A 16815-nucleotide genomic window follows, 5' to 3' on the forward strand; every position below is an offset into this window, starting at 1 on the left:
TTTTCATTATTCTATGCAACAGTAGCTGAGGACGTCCTTGGCTTGAACCATTCCCCACCTTGCTCCTATTACATAACCCATAGAAGGCCAGGGTCTGCCCCAAATCGCTGCTACCTTCTGAGGAGCTTAAATTCTCAGCCTCTGAGGATCCTCTCTTCTAACTCAAGCAATACACCAATTCTATCCTGCTTCCATCCACCCTCACCGCTAACCCCTTCCCCCCCCCCAAAAAAAAAACTCTTAAGTAAAACATTTGTAAATAATGAGGAGCAGAGAGAATGGTCAATATAAACAACAGATATCCTTGAGCCATCTTTCCTGCTCCTTTCTCTCCTTCAATCACCTACATCCCTACTCAACCAAAAACTGTCCTTGACACTCCAAATGCTTATCCCTAGGTTAAGCCAAATTCAGCCCTTTCCAGTCCCTACTCCTCAGTGAGCATGCCCCCAGCTACCAAGGTGCTGAGCTCAAAAGCCTTCCATCTATTAGGATCCACCCTCCAAATGTTTTAAGGCAAAATGATAATTCTGTTACCCTGTTAAGCCATATTTCCAACCCCAATGCTTCTTCCTAGTACAAAGGCAGGCAGAGCAGGGTTTTCTCAATCAATGTTTACTGAATTGAGTTACAGTGTTTCCCCGAAGAAAAGACCTAACTGGAAAATAAGCCCTAGCGTGATTTTTCAGGAGGACATCCCCTGAACGTGAGCACTAATGCGTCTTTTGGAGCAAAAATTAATGTAAGACCCGGTCTTATTTTCGGGGAAACACGGTAGCAGGCTGCTGTTCTAACTAACTTCTCACCAGATCAAACCCTACATTTCCCTTCTTCAGAGCCGTAAGGTCACTTGCATGTTAAAAATATAAAATATAAAAATATATCTGGTCCTTCCTTCCAAAAGCAACAACAGTCAGTTTATCTCATTCCATTCCTTCCAGTTATTGCCAGGGAAACTTTACGACATAACAACCAAATAAAAAGTCCCCTCTTTTTTTTTTTTTTTTTAGAGATTAGGAAATTAAGTCTCGGGAGGGTAAAATTGGTTGCCCACAGTCTTCTAATAACAACAAAAATAGTCCTTAAGATGAATGAGGTACTGTGAGAAATGTTACTTCCAACATCTCTTTTAATCATCACAACCACAGCAGAAAAACAGCACTGTGACCTCTTTTTTCAGTGGGTAAACAGACTTAGGTTAAAAAATAAAATTCCCTGCTCCAAGTCATAATGATCGTTAATTGCTGCATTCGGTTTCAAGCCCATCAGGCTAAATTCCGAGTTCAAACTATTAAAAGATCATTTAAACAAACAAAAAGATACCATTGTGTCTCCCATGCAAATATAAAATGAACACCTACCTATGATTTTACTTAACTCATTAATTATTACGGAACAAATAAGATGGTTCCAACTGGTTCAAAAGCAAATCCAAAGAGCACAAACACTGAGGCAACTGGAAATGGTGAAATGGATTTGCTTAACTGATCCAAAATTGGCTTCTTCCACAAAAGAGGAAAAGAAATCAATTGTACCTCCAACCAACAAAATTCATCTGCATGTCTAAGGACAAGAATTATTTGCATTGCTGTCATTTATTCACAACTTACAAAATTGTAAAATAAATAACAATAAAAGCAGCAGACCCTATAGATTATATCTCCAGGAAAAGTGCTCTAGACATCACCTAGATTACTGCATGAAGACACTTCCGGTACATTTCTAAGACTTTCACAAATTCTCCTTACATTGTTCTTAACAACTATACACAATGCCTATTTCCTCATTTAGAAAAAAATCCACAGCTTCAAGATCTCTGACAACCACTAGAAAACTTCAGTTAGTCCCCTCTACAAAACTACTCTTTCACTAAGATAAATTTTTCTCTACCACATACTAAGCCAGAAATTTAGGCTTACTATGAATTTATACATAAATGTAGAAATAAATTAATTCATTGGATGGTCAAGCTTTTTAAGAGATCTAAAACTAATAAGGGTTTTACTGAACAAAATGACCCACAGAATTACTCTCTAGAGAAATAAAGACATAGTTAAACTGTCACTTCTAAGTAACTCACCCCAAATTAATTTTCTTCCATAGAAAGTGTGAAAAATTAGTAAACAGCAACCTCATTTAAAAATGAAGTAGGGGTGTGGCCGGTTAGCTCAGCTGGCCGGTTAGAACGTGGTGTTGATAACACCAAGGTTGCCGGTTCGATCCCCACATGGGTCACTGTGAACTGCCACCCTTCTTAAAAGAAAGTAAGTAAAAATAAATAAAATGAAGTAGGGACACCAGGAGAGGGAGCTCTCAAACCCTAGGACAATAGTAAAGCACAACAGGAAGAATTCTTTGTAACAACCCTCCCAACTTCCTCTTCCCCTCTATAAGAGTTTCCTCTCCTTTATCTTAGCAGACTTGCAACTGGCCCGCCACGGTTACACATTCCGGATTGCACTTCTTTGTTGTTCTTAAATAAACCCATTTTGCTGGAGAAATATCTGGTTAACTTTTCATTTAAGGAGAAATATCTGGTTAACTTTTTATTTAAGGTCAACAAAAGTAGTTGCAGTCCAATTTACACCTCCAGTAAACAGAGTAAATGTGCTTTTCCCTACTGCTCCAGCTAAGTGCAACTAAAATTCCTGAATATTATATATAAAACAAACAAAAGACTGTGAGGTAGAGAGGAGGCAAACCAGCTAGGGACCTGGGGACCCATGGAACACCACAGTGGTGAGTTCCCTGGGTTTTCCTTCTGCATCTTATACCACATGCACAGGGAGCTAAAGAAGCCAGTAATCCAGAAATGCCAAAGGGGGCAGACAGGAAAAAAAAAGAAAGGCCTTGCTCTTTCAAAGGGCCATGAAAAGAGCAGCATAGCAAAACAGAAAATATTTATACAATAGCCACTGAACTGCAGCAAAAAGCCACAGAAAACAAACTGTGGTCCACCCCAACCCAGGACAGCAAAGTCCAAGCCCAGGCTGTGATGTTGGGTCTCAAAATGACTCCCCAACTCCTACGTGCAGGGGTAATATCAAAGACAGAACTTTCTTCCCTGTCAGGTGGTAGTAAGGCCCACTTCCCCCATCAGTATCTACAGAGACCCCCCCCTCCCCACCCCCCACAGCCTGCACTTCTACTCCCAGGAAAGTAAAGAGGCACCTCTTCTCATCCCCATGGGGATGGTATGAGATGAAGGCCTAGTAGAGATGAAGGACTGTCACCACCTCCCAGGGGTAAGAAGACCATTTTTATTGCCTTAAAAAGAAATTCTGCATCCATCAGCAGTGACACCTCATTCTCTTCCTTCTCCCTTCCTTTGCCCGAGGCACCCACTGTAATAATCTACTCTGCCTTCTCGCATCAGCTAGAACTTCCAGTACTACACTAAGAATAAGAATGGGGAGAGTGGACATCTTTTTCTTGTTCCCGATAATAGGAATGCATTATGCCATACGCATTTTGTCTTTTATCATTAAGGGTAATAATGTTCACTCTAGGTTTTTGATAGATACTCCCTATCTAACTGAGGTAGTTCCCCTTCATTTCTATTTTTTTCCTGAGAATTTTTCTTAGGAACAGGTATTGAATTTTACCAGATGGTTTTTCTGTATAGATTCATATCATATGAATATTTTTTCAATTTGTTAATATTTGTGGATTACATTGATTGATTCCTGAATGTTGAACTAAACTTGCATCCCTGGATCAAATTCAACTTTTTGTATATTGCTGAATTCTATTTGCTAATATGTTAAGGATTCATGGATTGGTCTGTAGTTTCATGGCTGCTGGCCAGGGGTGGGAGTTTCAGCTCCTCTCTAGTCTGCTGATACTACCCTGCTTCCTTATGCTTTCCCACATGGCCTTCACAGCACCACAGACCAATCCATGAATCCTTAACATATTAGCAAATAGAATACTAAGCAAGAAAAAGAAAAAACTATTGATACATGCAATAACTTGGATGAATTTCCAGGGAATTGTGATAAATGAAAAAAGGCAATCCCCATAGGTTACACACTGTATGATTCCATATACGTAACATTCTTGCAATAACAGAATTATAGAAATGGAGAACACATAGTCAGAGGTCAGGGAAGGGGGTGTATAGCTATCAGAGGACTAAGCAAGGAATCCTTATGGCGAAACTGTTCTGTATCTTGGCAGTATTCATGTCAACATTCTGGCTGTAATATGTACTACAATTTTGCAAGATGTTACACTGGGGGAACTGGACAAAGGGTACATGGGATCTCTTTGTATTATTTCTTACAACTGCTTGTGACTCTACAATTATCTCAAAATAGAATCTAATTTTTTTTAAAACAGGAATCCCTAAGCACTACTGTAAAACAAACCCACATAAACATGGAATATTACTTTTTTCCAAAAGGTGGTAAGTAGCAGGGAAACATATACACCAAGACAGAAAGAGATTGATTCTAACTTTATGACTTTATAAGTAAATAATCTAATCTCTTCACCTGCAAAACATAGCTTAACCAATACCATAGCTCAAAAGTTAACTCATGTCCTAAATTCCTGAAACCTGTAAACGTTACCTTATGTGGAAGGGGGAAAAAATTAAAAACCTTTATAGATATGATTATTTTCGGAGGGGGGATTATCCTGGATAATGGGGGGGGGCGGTTCTAAATATAATCACCTACGTACTTTTAAGAAGGGATGAAAGGAGATTTGACTGAAGACAAAAAGAAGAGAGACAATGTGACCACAGCCGCAGGGACTGGAGTACTCACCACAAACGAGGAACGCAGGTCACCACAAACTGGGGCAGAAGCTCCCCTAGACCCTCTGGAGGTGGCACAGCCCTCCAGTACTTTGATCTCAGCCCACTGATTCTTTTATTTTTTTTTTCAGTTACAGTTGACATTCAGTATTATTTTATATTAGTTTCAGGTGTACAGCATAGGGGTTAGACATTTATGCAATTTATGCAGTGACACCCCCCATTAGTCTAATACCCACCTGGCACTCACTACACATAGTTGTTGCAACATTACTGACTATCTTCTCTATGATGTACTTTACATTACTTCCCCATGACTATTTTGTAACTACCGATTTGTATTTCTAAATCTTTCCCCCTTTTTCACCCAGCTCTTACCCCTCTCCCCTCTGGCAACCATCAGTTTGTTCTCTGCATCTATGACTCTCTTTCTGTTTTGTTTGTTCCTTTATTTCGTTCTTTAGATTCCACATGTAAGTGAGGTCATACGGTATTTGTCTTTCTCAGCCGGACTTATTTCACTTTAGCGTAACGCCTCCTAGGTCCGTCCATGTTGGCGCATCAGCCCACTGAATCTGATTTTGGGCTTCTGGCCTCCACAACTGTAAAAACAAATTAATTTCTGGTGTATTAGGCCACCAAATTGGTGGTAATTTGTTGCAGCAGTCACAGGAAACTAATACGAATACTTACCCATCTCTTAAAATGTTGTAAAGAGCTACCAAATATGCACAAAAAAGACCCTTGAGAAGTCCGAAATACACTTGCGGGGAAAAAAACCAGATAATTTTAGAGTTCTTAACTCAAAATAAGAATATATAGCACCCCTAATTTATTTATATGCATTGATTTATTTATCTCCCCCTCAAGAACAGGAACCATGTCTTATTCAACTCTGTCCTCATTAACAAGTTCACGGTAAGTGTCCAAAATGTTCAAGTTAAGTAAATAAACATTTTGGTGTTCAAGCCACTCCTATTTACCATCATTTTCCTCCCAAAAGTCATACAAGCAGATTTTTGTATCATACACGATATAATAATAATAATAATAATTCTAAGAAAGTATTTGCATTACAACAACAGGACAGCAGAAATAGTAAGAGCCACAGACAAAGTTGCCTTCCCCAAGATATCTAAATATTCCTGTGGGGGAAGAGTCACTGTCAGGGTTAAAAACAATCCTTTCCCTCCACACACCAGCCACGCAGAACCATCAGAACGGCTGCCACCACTCACTGCTCTCATCATTCTCTTATTCCTATCTTTTATCCATCATTTGCTTTGTGACATCAGTACATACCAGCTCACCCACATGCTATCTCCCTGCCCCATGAGTTCTCCCAAAGGGATTAACTATACAATTACAAACGTAATACAGAGGTGATCTCCTATTTGAGATGGAAAACTAAAAGTAGCATAAATTTTCCCTTTACCGTCCCTAGACCAGTAATCTACTTCCTGTGAGGAAGTGAACAATTTACATTTTCAGGAACCTCAACTGTCAAAGACTGCTGAAAAAGTGGTTAATCATGTCGACACGAGATGGCTGTCCCTTAGATGTCCCCCTTCTTCCAAGTTATCACAGGGGGATCCCTGTGGCCCCACTGCCAGATGGAGCAGAGCAGATAGAGGTGAAATGAACACACTCTGCCAATCTGGACCGAAGCTCACAACGGCCTTTTGTGAGCGTTACCTCACTTGCTATCTAGAACTCACCAAAGATTTTTCTTAGCTCCATTATGACATTCAAAACTTGAAGCCAGAAGAATTACAACTAATCCTCATTATCCAAGCACAATTAGCGTAGTAGAGAAAAAGGCCACTGAGTGATTTCTCTTAAACAGGGACCACATTTCATAATGATGAAAAGAGATTTGATTAGAATTTTCCCCAAAAAATGAAACAAAATATAAATCTATTTTCATAATGTATCTTATATCTACCAAAATTTGGGTTACACTTGCAACTATGAACTAATTCTTAAGGCAAGAAACTAATCAATTGACAATGTGGGACATGACTTTGTGGTCAATCTGTAAAAGAACATGATATGACAGCCCTGACTTCACATTTGCCTTACCCCAGACAATTATGTAAAAGTCACTTTTGGAAAAAAAAAGAGATTTCATCATTTATTCCCCTGGAGCCTCTCACACTCCTTTAAAAAATTTTAAAAGCACTTCTCAAATCATCATCCCTGCTGATTTTCCTCACCAAAAGTTAACTGGTCTAACATTGCCAAAGTCTCACTAGCACCTCTTTTTGAATTAAACTATAACCGTAAAGTGCACAAATCTTAGGTGTATAACTTGAATTCTTACACATGCTTACACCCATGTAACCGTGACTCATCTCAAGATACAGAACATTTCCAACATCTCAGAAGGTTCCCTCATGCCCATCCCGGTCCTTACCACCACTGTCCCCCCAGAGGAACCACTATTCTGACTTCCATCACCAGGATTATACCTGTTTTTGAACTTCAATTGGAATCATATAGTGCTTATGTTTTTGAGCAGTTCTCAACCTTGCTCTGAATTTATGAAATCCTGCATCTTTGCAAGGTTTGCAATTTCACCTTGCAGTCGATTTAGAACGCATTCATGACATGTTGCTGGATGTTAAGACAACTCTAGTATTATGAATGTTTAAGTGATGCTCAGTTTTATAACAGAGAATTCATCTGGGATTACTTTCATACTATAATGACTTCTGTACAAATACCCTGTTTCCCTGAAAATAAGACCTAGCCAGACATTCAGCTCTAATGCGTCTTTTGGAGCAGATATTAATATAAGACCCGGAATTATATTATATTATATTATATTAATTATATTATATCATACCTGGTATTATATTGTATTATATATTATATCATATCATATTGTATCATATTATATTATATTATATTATACTGGATATTATATTATATAAGACCGGGTCTTATAGTAAAATAAGACCGGATCTTATATTAATTTTTGGTCCAAAAGATGCATTAGAACTGATTGTCTGGCTAGGTCTTATTTTCGGGGCAACACAGTATACTAAAAACTTAATGTAAAAAAAGGAAAATAACTCTAATATCCATTATTCTAGCATTTTACCCCAAACATACCTTAGATAATTCTTCCCACTCCCTTCATGTGACTTTCCTGCAATGGAACCACCTTTACAATAGACTCTACTGACTTTTAATGATATAATTAAGTTTTCTACAGTCTCAGAAATCAGAGGCCTAAAGGAAGTTATAAGCTTGGTTTTGTTACATCTTATTTGACCCAACAACCTCAGAGGGTTTACAGTTCTTCCAAAACCCAGTAACTAAAGAACTGCCTGCTCTATCCTTTGGGGTAAATGAGTTAACAATATCTACTGTCTGCAATCTCCAACCATATAGTTACAAAAAAAGATAAATAAATAAAGAACAACAAAAACCCTTACTCCTCTCTACAGCCTTAGCAGGTGTTCCGCACCCCGACCCCATTACTGTTCACACCCAGTCAGTAGTCCATTCTGCCTTCAAAATGTGCGTGGCACAGTGGACTCCGAACTCTACCCTGCACAGCCCGTGCGCCGGTTTGCTCCCTCGCCATCTCTTGTCTGGAGTACAGAAAGTGCCTTTACTGGACTCTTCCTTACATTGTCTTTCACCCTATCACTCAAGTCACCTCTCCAGAACACAGAGTTGATGATACTATTCATCTGATTAAGATCCTTCTCTAGGTCCCATTCTCTTAAGTGAGAATTCACTATCTGGCTCTAACCTTTCTTGGCTCCTCTCCCAGCAATTCCGGCAAAACCCTGGTCTGACCTCTGGACATCCATGCACTCTCACCAGCCCTAACGCAGCACTGCTTCCGCCTTTGGCTAGAAGCCAGTTCTCCCTTTATCCTGCAGTCAGCTCCCTGCCTTTCTCTGGCAGGGACATTCCAGCAGAAGCAACTATTCCCTTGTGTGTTTCCACAGCTCTCTGTACCCACCACAAGTATCTCTGAGTCCTTATTACACTGCATTAGTTAATCACTTAATGGTTCATTTACTAGTCTACCAACTTCTGGACCAGGGGCTTCTTCCTGGACTCCTCAAGGATAAGGTCAGGATTTAATCTTTACATCCCAAGAACTTGGCAGGGCAATTCCATAAAGGCTCAATGAAAAAAATGAATGTCCCAGCCACTTTTATTCATGTCACTTTTTTGTATAGAGACTTAAAAAATTAGTACAAATATGTCAAAGCGATGAACCCAAGTTTTCTTTTAAAAGTCACTTAGAAAATTATTTTAAAGAGTTTAATAAAAACTAAAATCTCCCTTATTGATTTGTGCTTCCTGTTAGAAATCAGTCACAACTGTTTTAAAATACCTTTTAAAATAAAAACCGGACATCAATGGTAGAATGAATATACCACTTAAGTAACAGTAGTCAACACCATATAAATCACTATGGTACGCCAATGGAATGAATCACAGTTATTTATACAACTAAAAGATCACAAACAAAATTACTTTACTGCAAAATTTGTTTATCTATCCCCTTAACATGTAACACATCTGGATACAGGAAGACGGATGCCTGGTGGTTAAGAACATAAGCTGGAATCACAGCACTAGTTGTGCAGCTTGAGGCATATAACTTAAATGTGTCTCAGTTTAATAAATTCGATAAATTAAGTAAATTAAAACTTCCATGTGTCTCAGTTTCCTCATCTGTAAAACAAAGATGATAAAAGTGTGCACTTCACAAGGTTTCTGAGTTACTGAGTTGGCTCATATAAGATCCTTGGAACAGTGCCTGGCCGGGTAAATGTGCAGTGATGTCAACTGTTATCACTGTGTTTTTAAGTTCTTTAAGCCCATATATATATATATATATATATATATATATATATATATATATATATATGTATGTATGCACATGTATACATGTATACACATATATGTGTATTTTCCCCCCTCAAACCAGTACAATGAGATTGTTTCAAAAATGCTATGCCCATTTCAGAGACAGTAATAGAGGTTTATATTATTTCCCTAAGGTATTTTAAATGGCAGAGTTAGAACTGGAAACCATACTTAATCCCAGGCCAAACTGACCAAATCTCCATGGATCTGGTTGGGAAGAGTCTTTGGGGTTTTCCCTGTTGTTTCTTCTTGGTTGTCAACAACAGCCAGCCTAAAAGTGGGAACACAAGACCTACCCCATTTGCACAAGTTAAAAATTCGAGAGGTCCCACTTTCACAGGGCCTGACAAGTGGCAGGCACTCCAGACAACAGTTACTGACGACTGAAACACCAAGTGCCATTGTGCTTTCTCAATAACAGAACAAGGCGCTCCGCAAAATCAACCCTGCTACCAGAAAGCAAAGTCCCTTACTATTATGCTTCTCTGTCACATCCAAGGACAACAGGGCCATTGAAACTTTTTTTTTAAAAAAAAGGAAAACTTTGTTTAAAACAAATAATTTTCTTTTACTCTCCAAAATGTACTTTTGCAGAAAGAACTTTTCAAGACCAGTTTTCTGAAAACGACACCAACTCGCTGTATTTCATGACGTGCCTCTGCCCAAATAAGCCACACAGACACGAATAGACAATATTTCAGCTCCACGAGACCTTGCCCAATACTTATTTGCAATACTTCCCCTGGGTTTAAACGGAATCCCAATTCTGCCTCAATTACAGCCACGTGCACGTGGGACACAGTGAATGAGCTTCGAGGGTATGTACAATGCTCCTGGGGAGCCCACCTGAACCAGGTAAGTACAAGGAAGCAAAACACCTCCAAGATGATAGTGCCCTCTCTTTGTGTTCCTTCTCTCCAAGCCGGCAAGGAGAAGATACACTTGAAAGACCAGGCCGGACAGCCTGCGTAGGCCTGCTTTTCCTTTCCTGGTGCCGCCGGGAACTAACAGGACGGTGCCCGGTGCCCGGAGGACACACAGGTGCGGCAGCGAGCTCCGGCCCTGCCCCCGACAGCCGCGTCCGAGCCGCGCACGTGGCGGCCACTGGGACGTCGCGCGCGCCTGACTTACCAGCGGCAGAGTCCGGCCTGTGCTCAGCGCGGCGCCCGGGTCCGCAGCAGGAAGGTGAGGACGCGCCTTTGTAACCGCGGCGCACACCTGGCGCCCCGCGTCCCGCGCCCCCCTCGCCGACCCGGCCCGCGCGGCCTCGCAGCCCCCGGTGCCTCCGCCTGCCTCCGGGCGTCGCGTCCCCGCGCCTCCTCTTACCTGCGCCGGCGACGCCGCCACCTGCGTCGGGGCCGCAATTCCGGGTCAAGGGACCGTTACCCCGGCCGCAGCTCGAGAGGCCTGCGGATCAGAGGGCAGGGCCCGTAGGGCCGCTCCCGCCCCACCAACTCGGGGATCCCCCGGCGGCCGCCGCCATTTTCCCCGCGCCAAACCCCCACCTGGCAGTTCCAGTCTCCCACCTGTGACCAGCAGGAACGACACGCGACACCGCACGGGTGCGCGTGCGCGAGCTGGGGAATCCGTGGGGGTCACAACCTCCGAGACGATCCCGCCGCTAATTCATCCCCAAGCGGGGAGGCGTCCGGCCCGTCGCCCTAGTAATGCGTTCCGACAAGCTCTATTCTGATTGGCTGCGAGCGCAGTGACGCAACGGCGTCCCCAGCTGCGTGCGAAGCCTGGGTCCCCGGCGCCCCGCCCCTGCACCCCGGCGAGGGACACCTGAGGCGTCAGTCATCGGGGGCTCCCTTAAAGGGGACGCGCTCATTTCCGCGCCTCGCCTCTGGGCGGGGCGGGGGGGACCCGAGAGCGAGGGGCGTCGGCGCGAGAAACAATAGGGATAGGAAGTCTCAACCTCCTATTTCAGCTTCACAAGCTCTCCGGTTTCAGTATTTAAGAGGTGCTAAAATTGCATGAGAAAGTAAAGAGAAACTGGGGCGGACGGAACCTCAGATCCAAAAGCCAATTTATGTCCGTGACCTTAGGCCACATTTTTATCTTTTTTTTTTTTAATTAATTTATTTATTTATTAGTTTCAGGTGTACAAAACAAGGTAATACTTAGCACATTTTTATCTTTAAGCTGATACTGCAAGAATAAAAGTCTCTGGATCCAAGCTCTCCCCTCCCCCCGCCCACCTCCTACCAGTTTTTCAGTGTCTTACGGTGTGAGGGACCCGTGGGAACACCCCGAGGGCACTGGAGATGGGTTTTGAAATCAGGGAGTGTGTCATCGTTGATCTCTGCATCTCTGTGACTCCGGAACAGACCAGGCCGACGGGGAGAGAACTTGGTACATTTGGATGGAGCAGCTGTTAAGTAAAGGTTAACTGACTTGGATGAATCCTCCTGGTTTCTTCTTTGTTTCACCTTTCAGCCTTTGACCTGTCTTGGGAGTTAAGTGGTGGGACAGGAAGGAAAGGATTACGGAGTCCAGGCTAGTAGCTCGTTTTTACCCCACATTCTTCTGACCCTCGTCATATGTGTGGGGTTTCCACACCAAGCAATTCTCCAATTCCCTCTGGACCCCCGTTGGGTGTCCTACACTGTAATTCACTTCTGCCCACTAACTACACTCTGATGATGCAGACCCCACAGGGTCAGGGCTCAGTCCCCCAAGACTGCCCCCCACTTTGGACACCATAGAGAGTACAGGCTTCCAAGTATTTCTAAATAACTGTCTACAAATTGGGTATCCTCACGATGCCCTGCTCAGATTGTACCTTCCTAGAACAATTCACTGAACTCAGGAAAACACTTCACTTACATGTACTCGTATTATAAAGGATACAACTGGGGAACAACCAAATGGAAGAGATGCGTAGAGCAAGATGTGGGGGGCTGGGAGGAGACGGGGAGCTTCCATGCCCCCGCCAAGTGTGCCACCCTCCCAGGAGATGCTTTTCAAACCTGTATGATTCTCTCCCACAGTAGGAATGGCCATGCTCCAGAACCCTACCAGGCTGCACTGGAACTCTTCTTTGGGGACGTGCCAGAGGCTCCATGTGGCCTTTCCTCTATCAAAGACACCTCTAGTCTCATGAGATGTGTCAGGTGGTATGATCGAGGTAGCAGGGCTGCTTATACTGCAGGTTGGAGATGCTGCTGAGTCCTTTCTTGATCTGAGCCCTGCTTAAAACTAGCCACCTTCCACATCGACCTGAAGAGATCTACAAAGTGTTATGCTTCTTTCTTAGTGGGAAGATACAAGATACAAAAAGGTGTCCTTCACTTTGGAGGACATGTCTTGATATGCCCTAGACCACTTCATCCAAATAAGGTCTGTGCTTTAGACAATAGCAGTATCATACCCAAGTTATTCCATTTGTTTTGATATATGCTCTATGCTTATATAAGATGTTAACATAAGGGCAAGCTGGGTAAAGAGTATACGGAAACTCACAGTCCTCTTTTTGTATCTCAGTTCTCTTTCTGCCCCTTTGCAAGTCTAAAATTATGTCAAAATTTAAAAATAATAACTGTTAATTAAAGTTTGCATCAACATAACAGACTTCCGAATTTTTGTGGGTTTTTTCCACTCTTTGGAATTATGTGTTTCATCAAGGCATGTAAATTACTTGCATTTCTTGTTCATTGGGTCCGGCTAATATGATATTTCAATATGATAGACCAATGGGATGTTCTGTGGAATGATCAGATGGTCTGGGTTCCTTTGGCACATTACGACATAAAACAGGAAAATGAACAAAACCCTGGAGCAAGACAGTCAAAGTGTAATGTTGTCTGTCCAGTGTGAATGTTATTTTCCCCTGGATGTGACATTTTTTTTGTTTATTATCAGTTGGAAGCAATAGGGGTGGGGTGAGAGTGGGAGGCAGTTTCAGGGGCTTTGCTTGGCTTTTCCTACTACAATAGCTTTTACTCTATGGGTTAAGGACCAGTATGAGAGTTCTGTCAACTGCTAAGTATGTCTGTTCCAATTATAAATTTGGGAATCAGGGAAATGACCGCCAAGTTGGTAAGAGGACTGAGTGGACCTACAGTGAGACAAACCTAAGTGAAGACTTCATTTATTTTGTGATTCCAATATACCCCTACTCTAACAAGGAACCCATGACAGTGCTTTGGGCCCCTGAGTATCAACATCAGTTTAGACCCTATATCCAACATCCCTCGAAAATCCAAGGTATTCCTCTTTCCCCAGGCTAGGGTTATCTAAGGAAATAACCATAAATCACTTTGGAGAAGAACTGAGGAAATTTGAATATACTTGCCATGGTGTTCCAGGCCCTTCCTCGTGGACAACCAGTCTCTCCTTTAGTTCATAACTTCTAGGTCTAAGAACAGTGATAGCAATTTCATTTGCTTGAGATATATACCCAGAAATGAGACTGCTAGATTATATGGTAGTTCTATTTTTGAGTTTTTGAGGACATACCATACTGTTTTCTATGGTGGCTGGACAAATTAACATTCCCACCAACAGTGCTCAAGGGTTCTTTTTTCTCAGCCCCCTCACCGACACTTGTTATCTCTTATCTTCTCAGAGTTCTTCTTTTCCCTATCAAGGCCCTGGATTTGGCGCTGGAGATTTGCCTAGGCTGAGAGTTCAGCCTTCTTTCAACTTCCGTCACTCTTAAAACTAAGCCTTATGTCTGGTCTTCAGCTCTGGCTGCCCTCTGTCTGCAGAAGATGACATTCTCTACATGCTGCTAAAGAAGCCTTCTGCCTCTCACACATTGCTTGCTTAGCAACAGGCACCCAATTCCACAGTCCTTATAAATACTAATTTTCCCCATACCTCTCAGACATCAGAGACTGCACCAGCGAGTACATCCTCTTTTGCCTGTGTTCTTTTCTAGTGCACCAAGAGTAATCTGCCACAGCATATCACGAACAATCAATATTCCACTTCTAGCTGGCAATGGGATGGATCTCATTGCTCTCCTGCCATCGAATGATTTTTCTTCAGAATCCCATCTTTAGAGTCTGCTTCCTACGTTCAGTGGCTGAAGCAGGGAACTTGGTACAGATGAATTTTTTTTGAGGATGTACTCTTAAAAAGGGGGAGTGATAGAAGCAGGATACATGCCAGGAGAGACACATTAGCTAAGGTAATGGTGTTACCTGGAGACTAGCTTCTGCCTGATCTCGTGGGAAACTCTGGAGCATGAATTATACCATTGGGTTATCCAACCCTGGCACAAGGGGCCAACGTCTTGTATTCCTAATCACTCGGTTATTGACTGAAGGCTGCCTGAGAGTAGGGGTGCATAACCAGCAGGGCAAAGCAGCTCCTATTTGGCTGAGGGGAATCCTTGGAGAAAGGAGGCAGCTGTGAGCTGTTACACTCACAGCAGCAGGGGGATGGGTCCCCCATCTGGGAGGGGCAACAACAGCACCCACTACACACACAACATAAATTCCAATTAAATGTTCATTTTTTAAAGGAAGACATATATGATTGTACATGCCTAGAACATCTGGGAAGGCCATGCAAGAAACCAATGCAGTAGTTGCCTCTGGGAAGAGAAATTGGACACCAGTAAACTTCCACGTTAATGTATTTCTTTTTGTACTATCTGAATTTTAGCCAGGTGTATATATTACCATTTTAATTTGGAGGAGGTAAAAAAAAAATTAAAATCTTCTTTGACATGACCATGAGCGGAAGAGATGGTGCTAACCTGCTCTGCTGCGTAGAAGGGTAATTTCCCACAGGTTTCCAAACCTCCCCAACTCTTACAACAGAGTATCAAGGCTGATGAATCGTTCCACCTCATAAGCCACTGATTTAATAGTCACATTTAATAGGGCACTCTCTGCAATGCTCAGGGAGACACTATGAAAAACAGGAAACCCTAAGTCCTCCTTCTTATTGTACTTTTATTATCATTGGGGTACTCTCTATGCCCACATCATTGCTTCCTCCTCTTCAAAATGTGATAATAATAAGGTAGAATATGTATTCCATAACAGACCTCAAAAAAGAGCCAAGGAAACTGCTGCCAACAAAAGTGGAGCCACTCTCGTCAGTGGTAATGCGTAAAGGAACATGCAGCCCAATGTTGGCAGAGGTCATGGACACCTAACTGGAGGCCCAAGCCTCCCACTTGTTACAGACCCAGTTTCCCTGTTTGCAAAATCCCTGTGACTGAGACTTAAAATACTCTCAGTTACCCAGAGAGATTCTGGAATTCAAAAGGCATTTGTAATAAAAGGTTTTGACTTCCTGAGAAGGCAGTCTTGTGTGTTAGGTAGTTCAGGAGTCTTGGTGCTGGAATGACTGGCTTAGATAATGTAACAAACTTAAGTCAACATAAATCAGTGGTGGAATCTAATACTGATTATTCTCTTTGCCCCCTCTAAGCCCCTTTTTCCCCCCATACACCCTCACACTTTATGTTGACTTTATGTAGCCCAGCTCATACCTTCTGGCTCCCTGGCCCTTTGTCTCTAGCAGAGCTCAGACAGTGGGAGGCACTGGCAAAAGTCTGCAGGGTGGGTTGAGAAAGAGATCTGTTCCCCTGGCTCCCTCCCTGTGCAGCTGGGAGCTAGCAGTGGCTTTTTACCCCACCTAAGGCCACAGCTCCTCTCCTACTGCTTAGCGCTCACTGAGTTCTGGGACCCACTCCTTCCCCTTCTCCCTTCAGGCAGGGCAGATAAACCGAATTTATTATATCTAGCCTCAAGGTGCTTCATCAGCCTCTGCTCATTTCCCTTAACTCTGACTCTACCTTTTTAATAATCCCTTTAACGCTCTTCAGTCATCACTTCTGAATGTTCCATTTGTTTCTTGCCAAAATTCTGCCTGATACATTGATGGACCCAAATTTCACTTAGGCTAAAAAAGGTAAAAATGCCAGAAAGCAAATTCAGAAGCCTGGTGATGAACCAATCATCCAACAGAAACATAGACATGTCTCCTACAACTATTTAACACCAGCCTTCTGTATCAGTACAGAATGCTTTCAGCTAGAAGTAGCAGCAAACTCAATTGACAGTGGCTTAAAGCACACGGATATTTATTATTACTAACTCAAAGTATAGAGATAGGCAGTTTCGGAATTGGTTCTATAACTCACGGGTGACAGCAAGGACCAGGTTCTTTCCATTCTTCTACTCTGC

The 16815-nt window shown here is 42.4% G+C and overlaps 1 protein-coding gene across 8 annotated transcripts in view; it reads right to left on the reverse strand.

The window, feature by feature from the left end:
- The window catches only part of LCLAT1 (lysocardiolipin acyltransferase 1), a 159342-nt gene extending 147905 nt beyond the window's left edge, over positions 1-11437 (reverse strand). The window contains exon 1 of one of the 8 annotated variants that reach the window (XM_081067982.1): positions 11191-11437. The gene's annotated coding sequence lies outside the window, so the exon portion shown is untranslated. Of the gene's footprint in view, positions 1-10795; positions 10821-10990 lie in introns of those variants that run through there. The other 7 variants (XM_081067986.1, XM_081067980.1, XM_081067984.1 and 4 more) reach the window with 7 other exon arrangements.
- Positions 11438-16815: the final 5378 nt, after the last annotated feature.

This window comes from Rhinolophus hipposideros (assembly GCF_964194185.1).
Source record: "Rhinolophus hipposideros genome assembly, chromosome: 12".
In the NCBI taxonomy this organism is placed as follows: Eukaryota; Metazoa; Chordata; class Mammalia; order Chiroptera; family Rhinolophidae; genus Rhinolophus; species Rhinolophus hipposideros.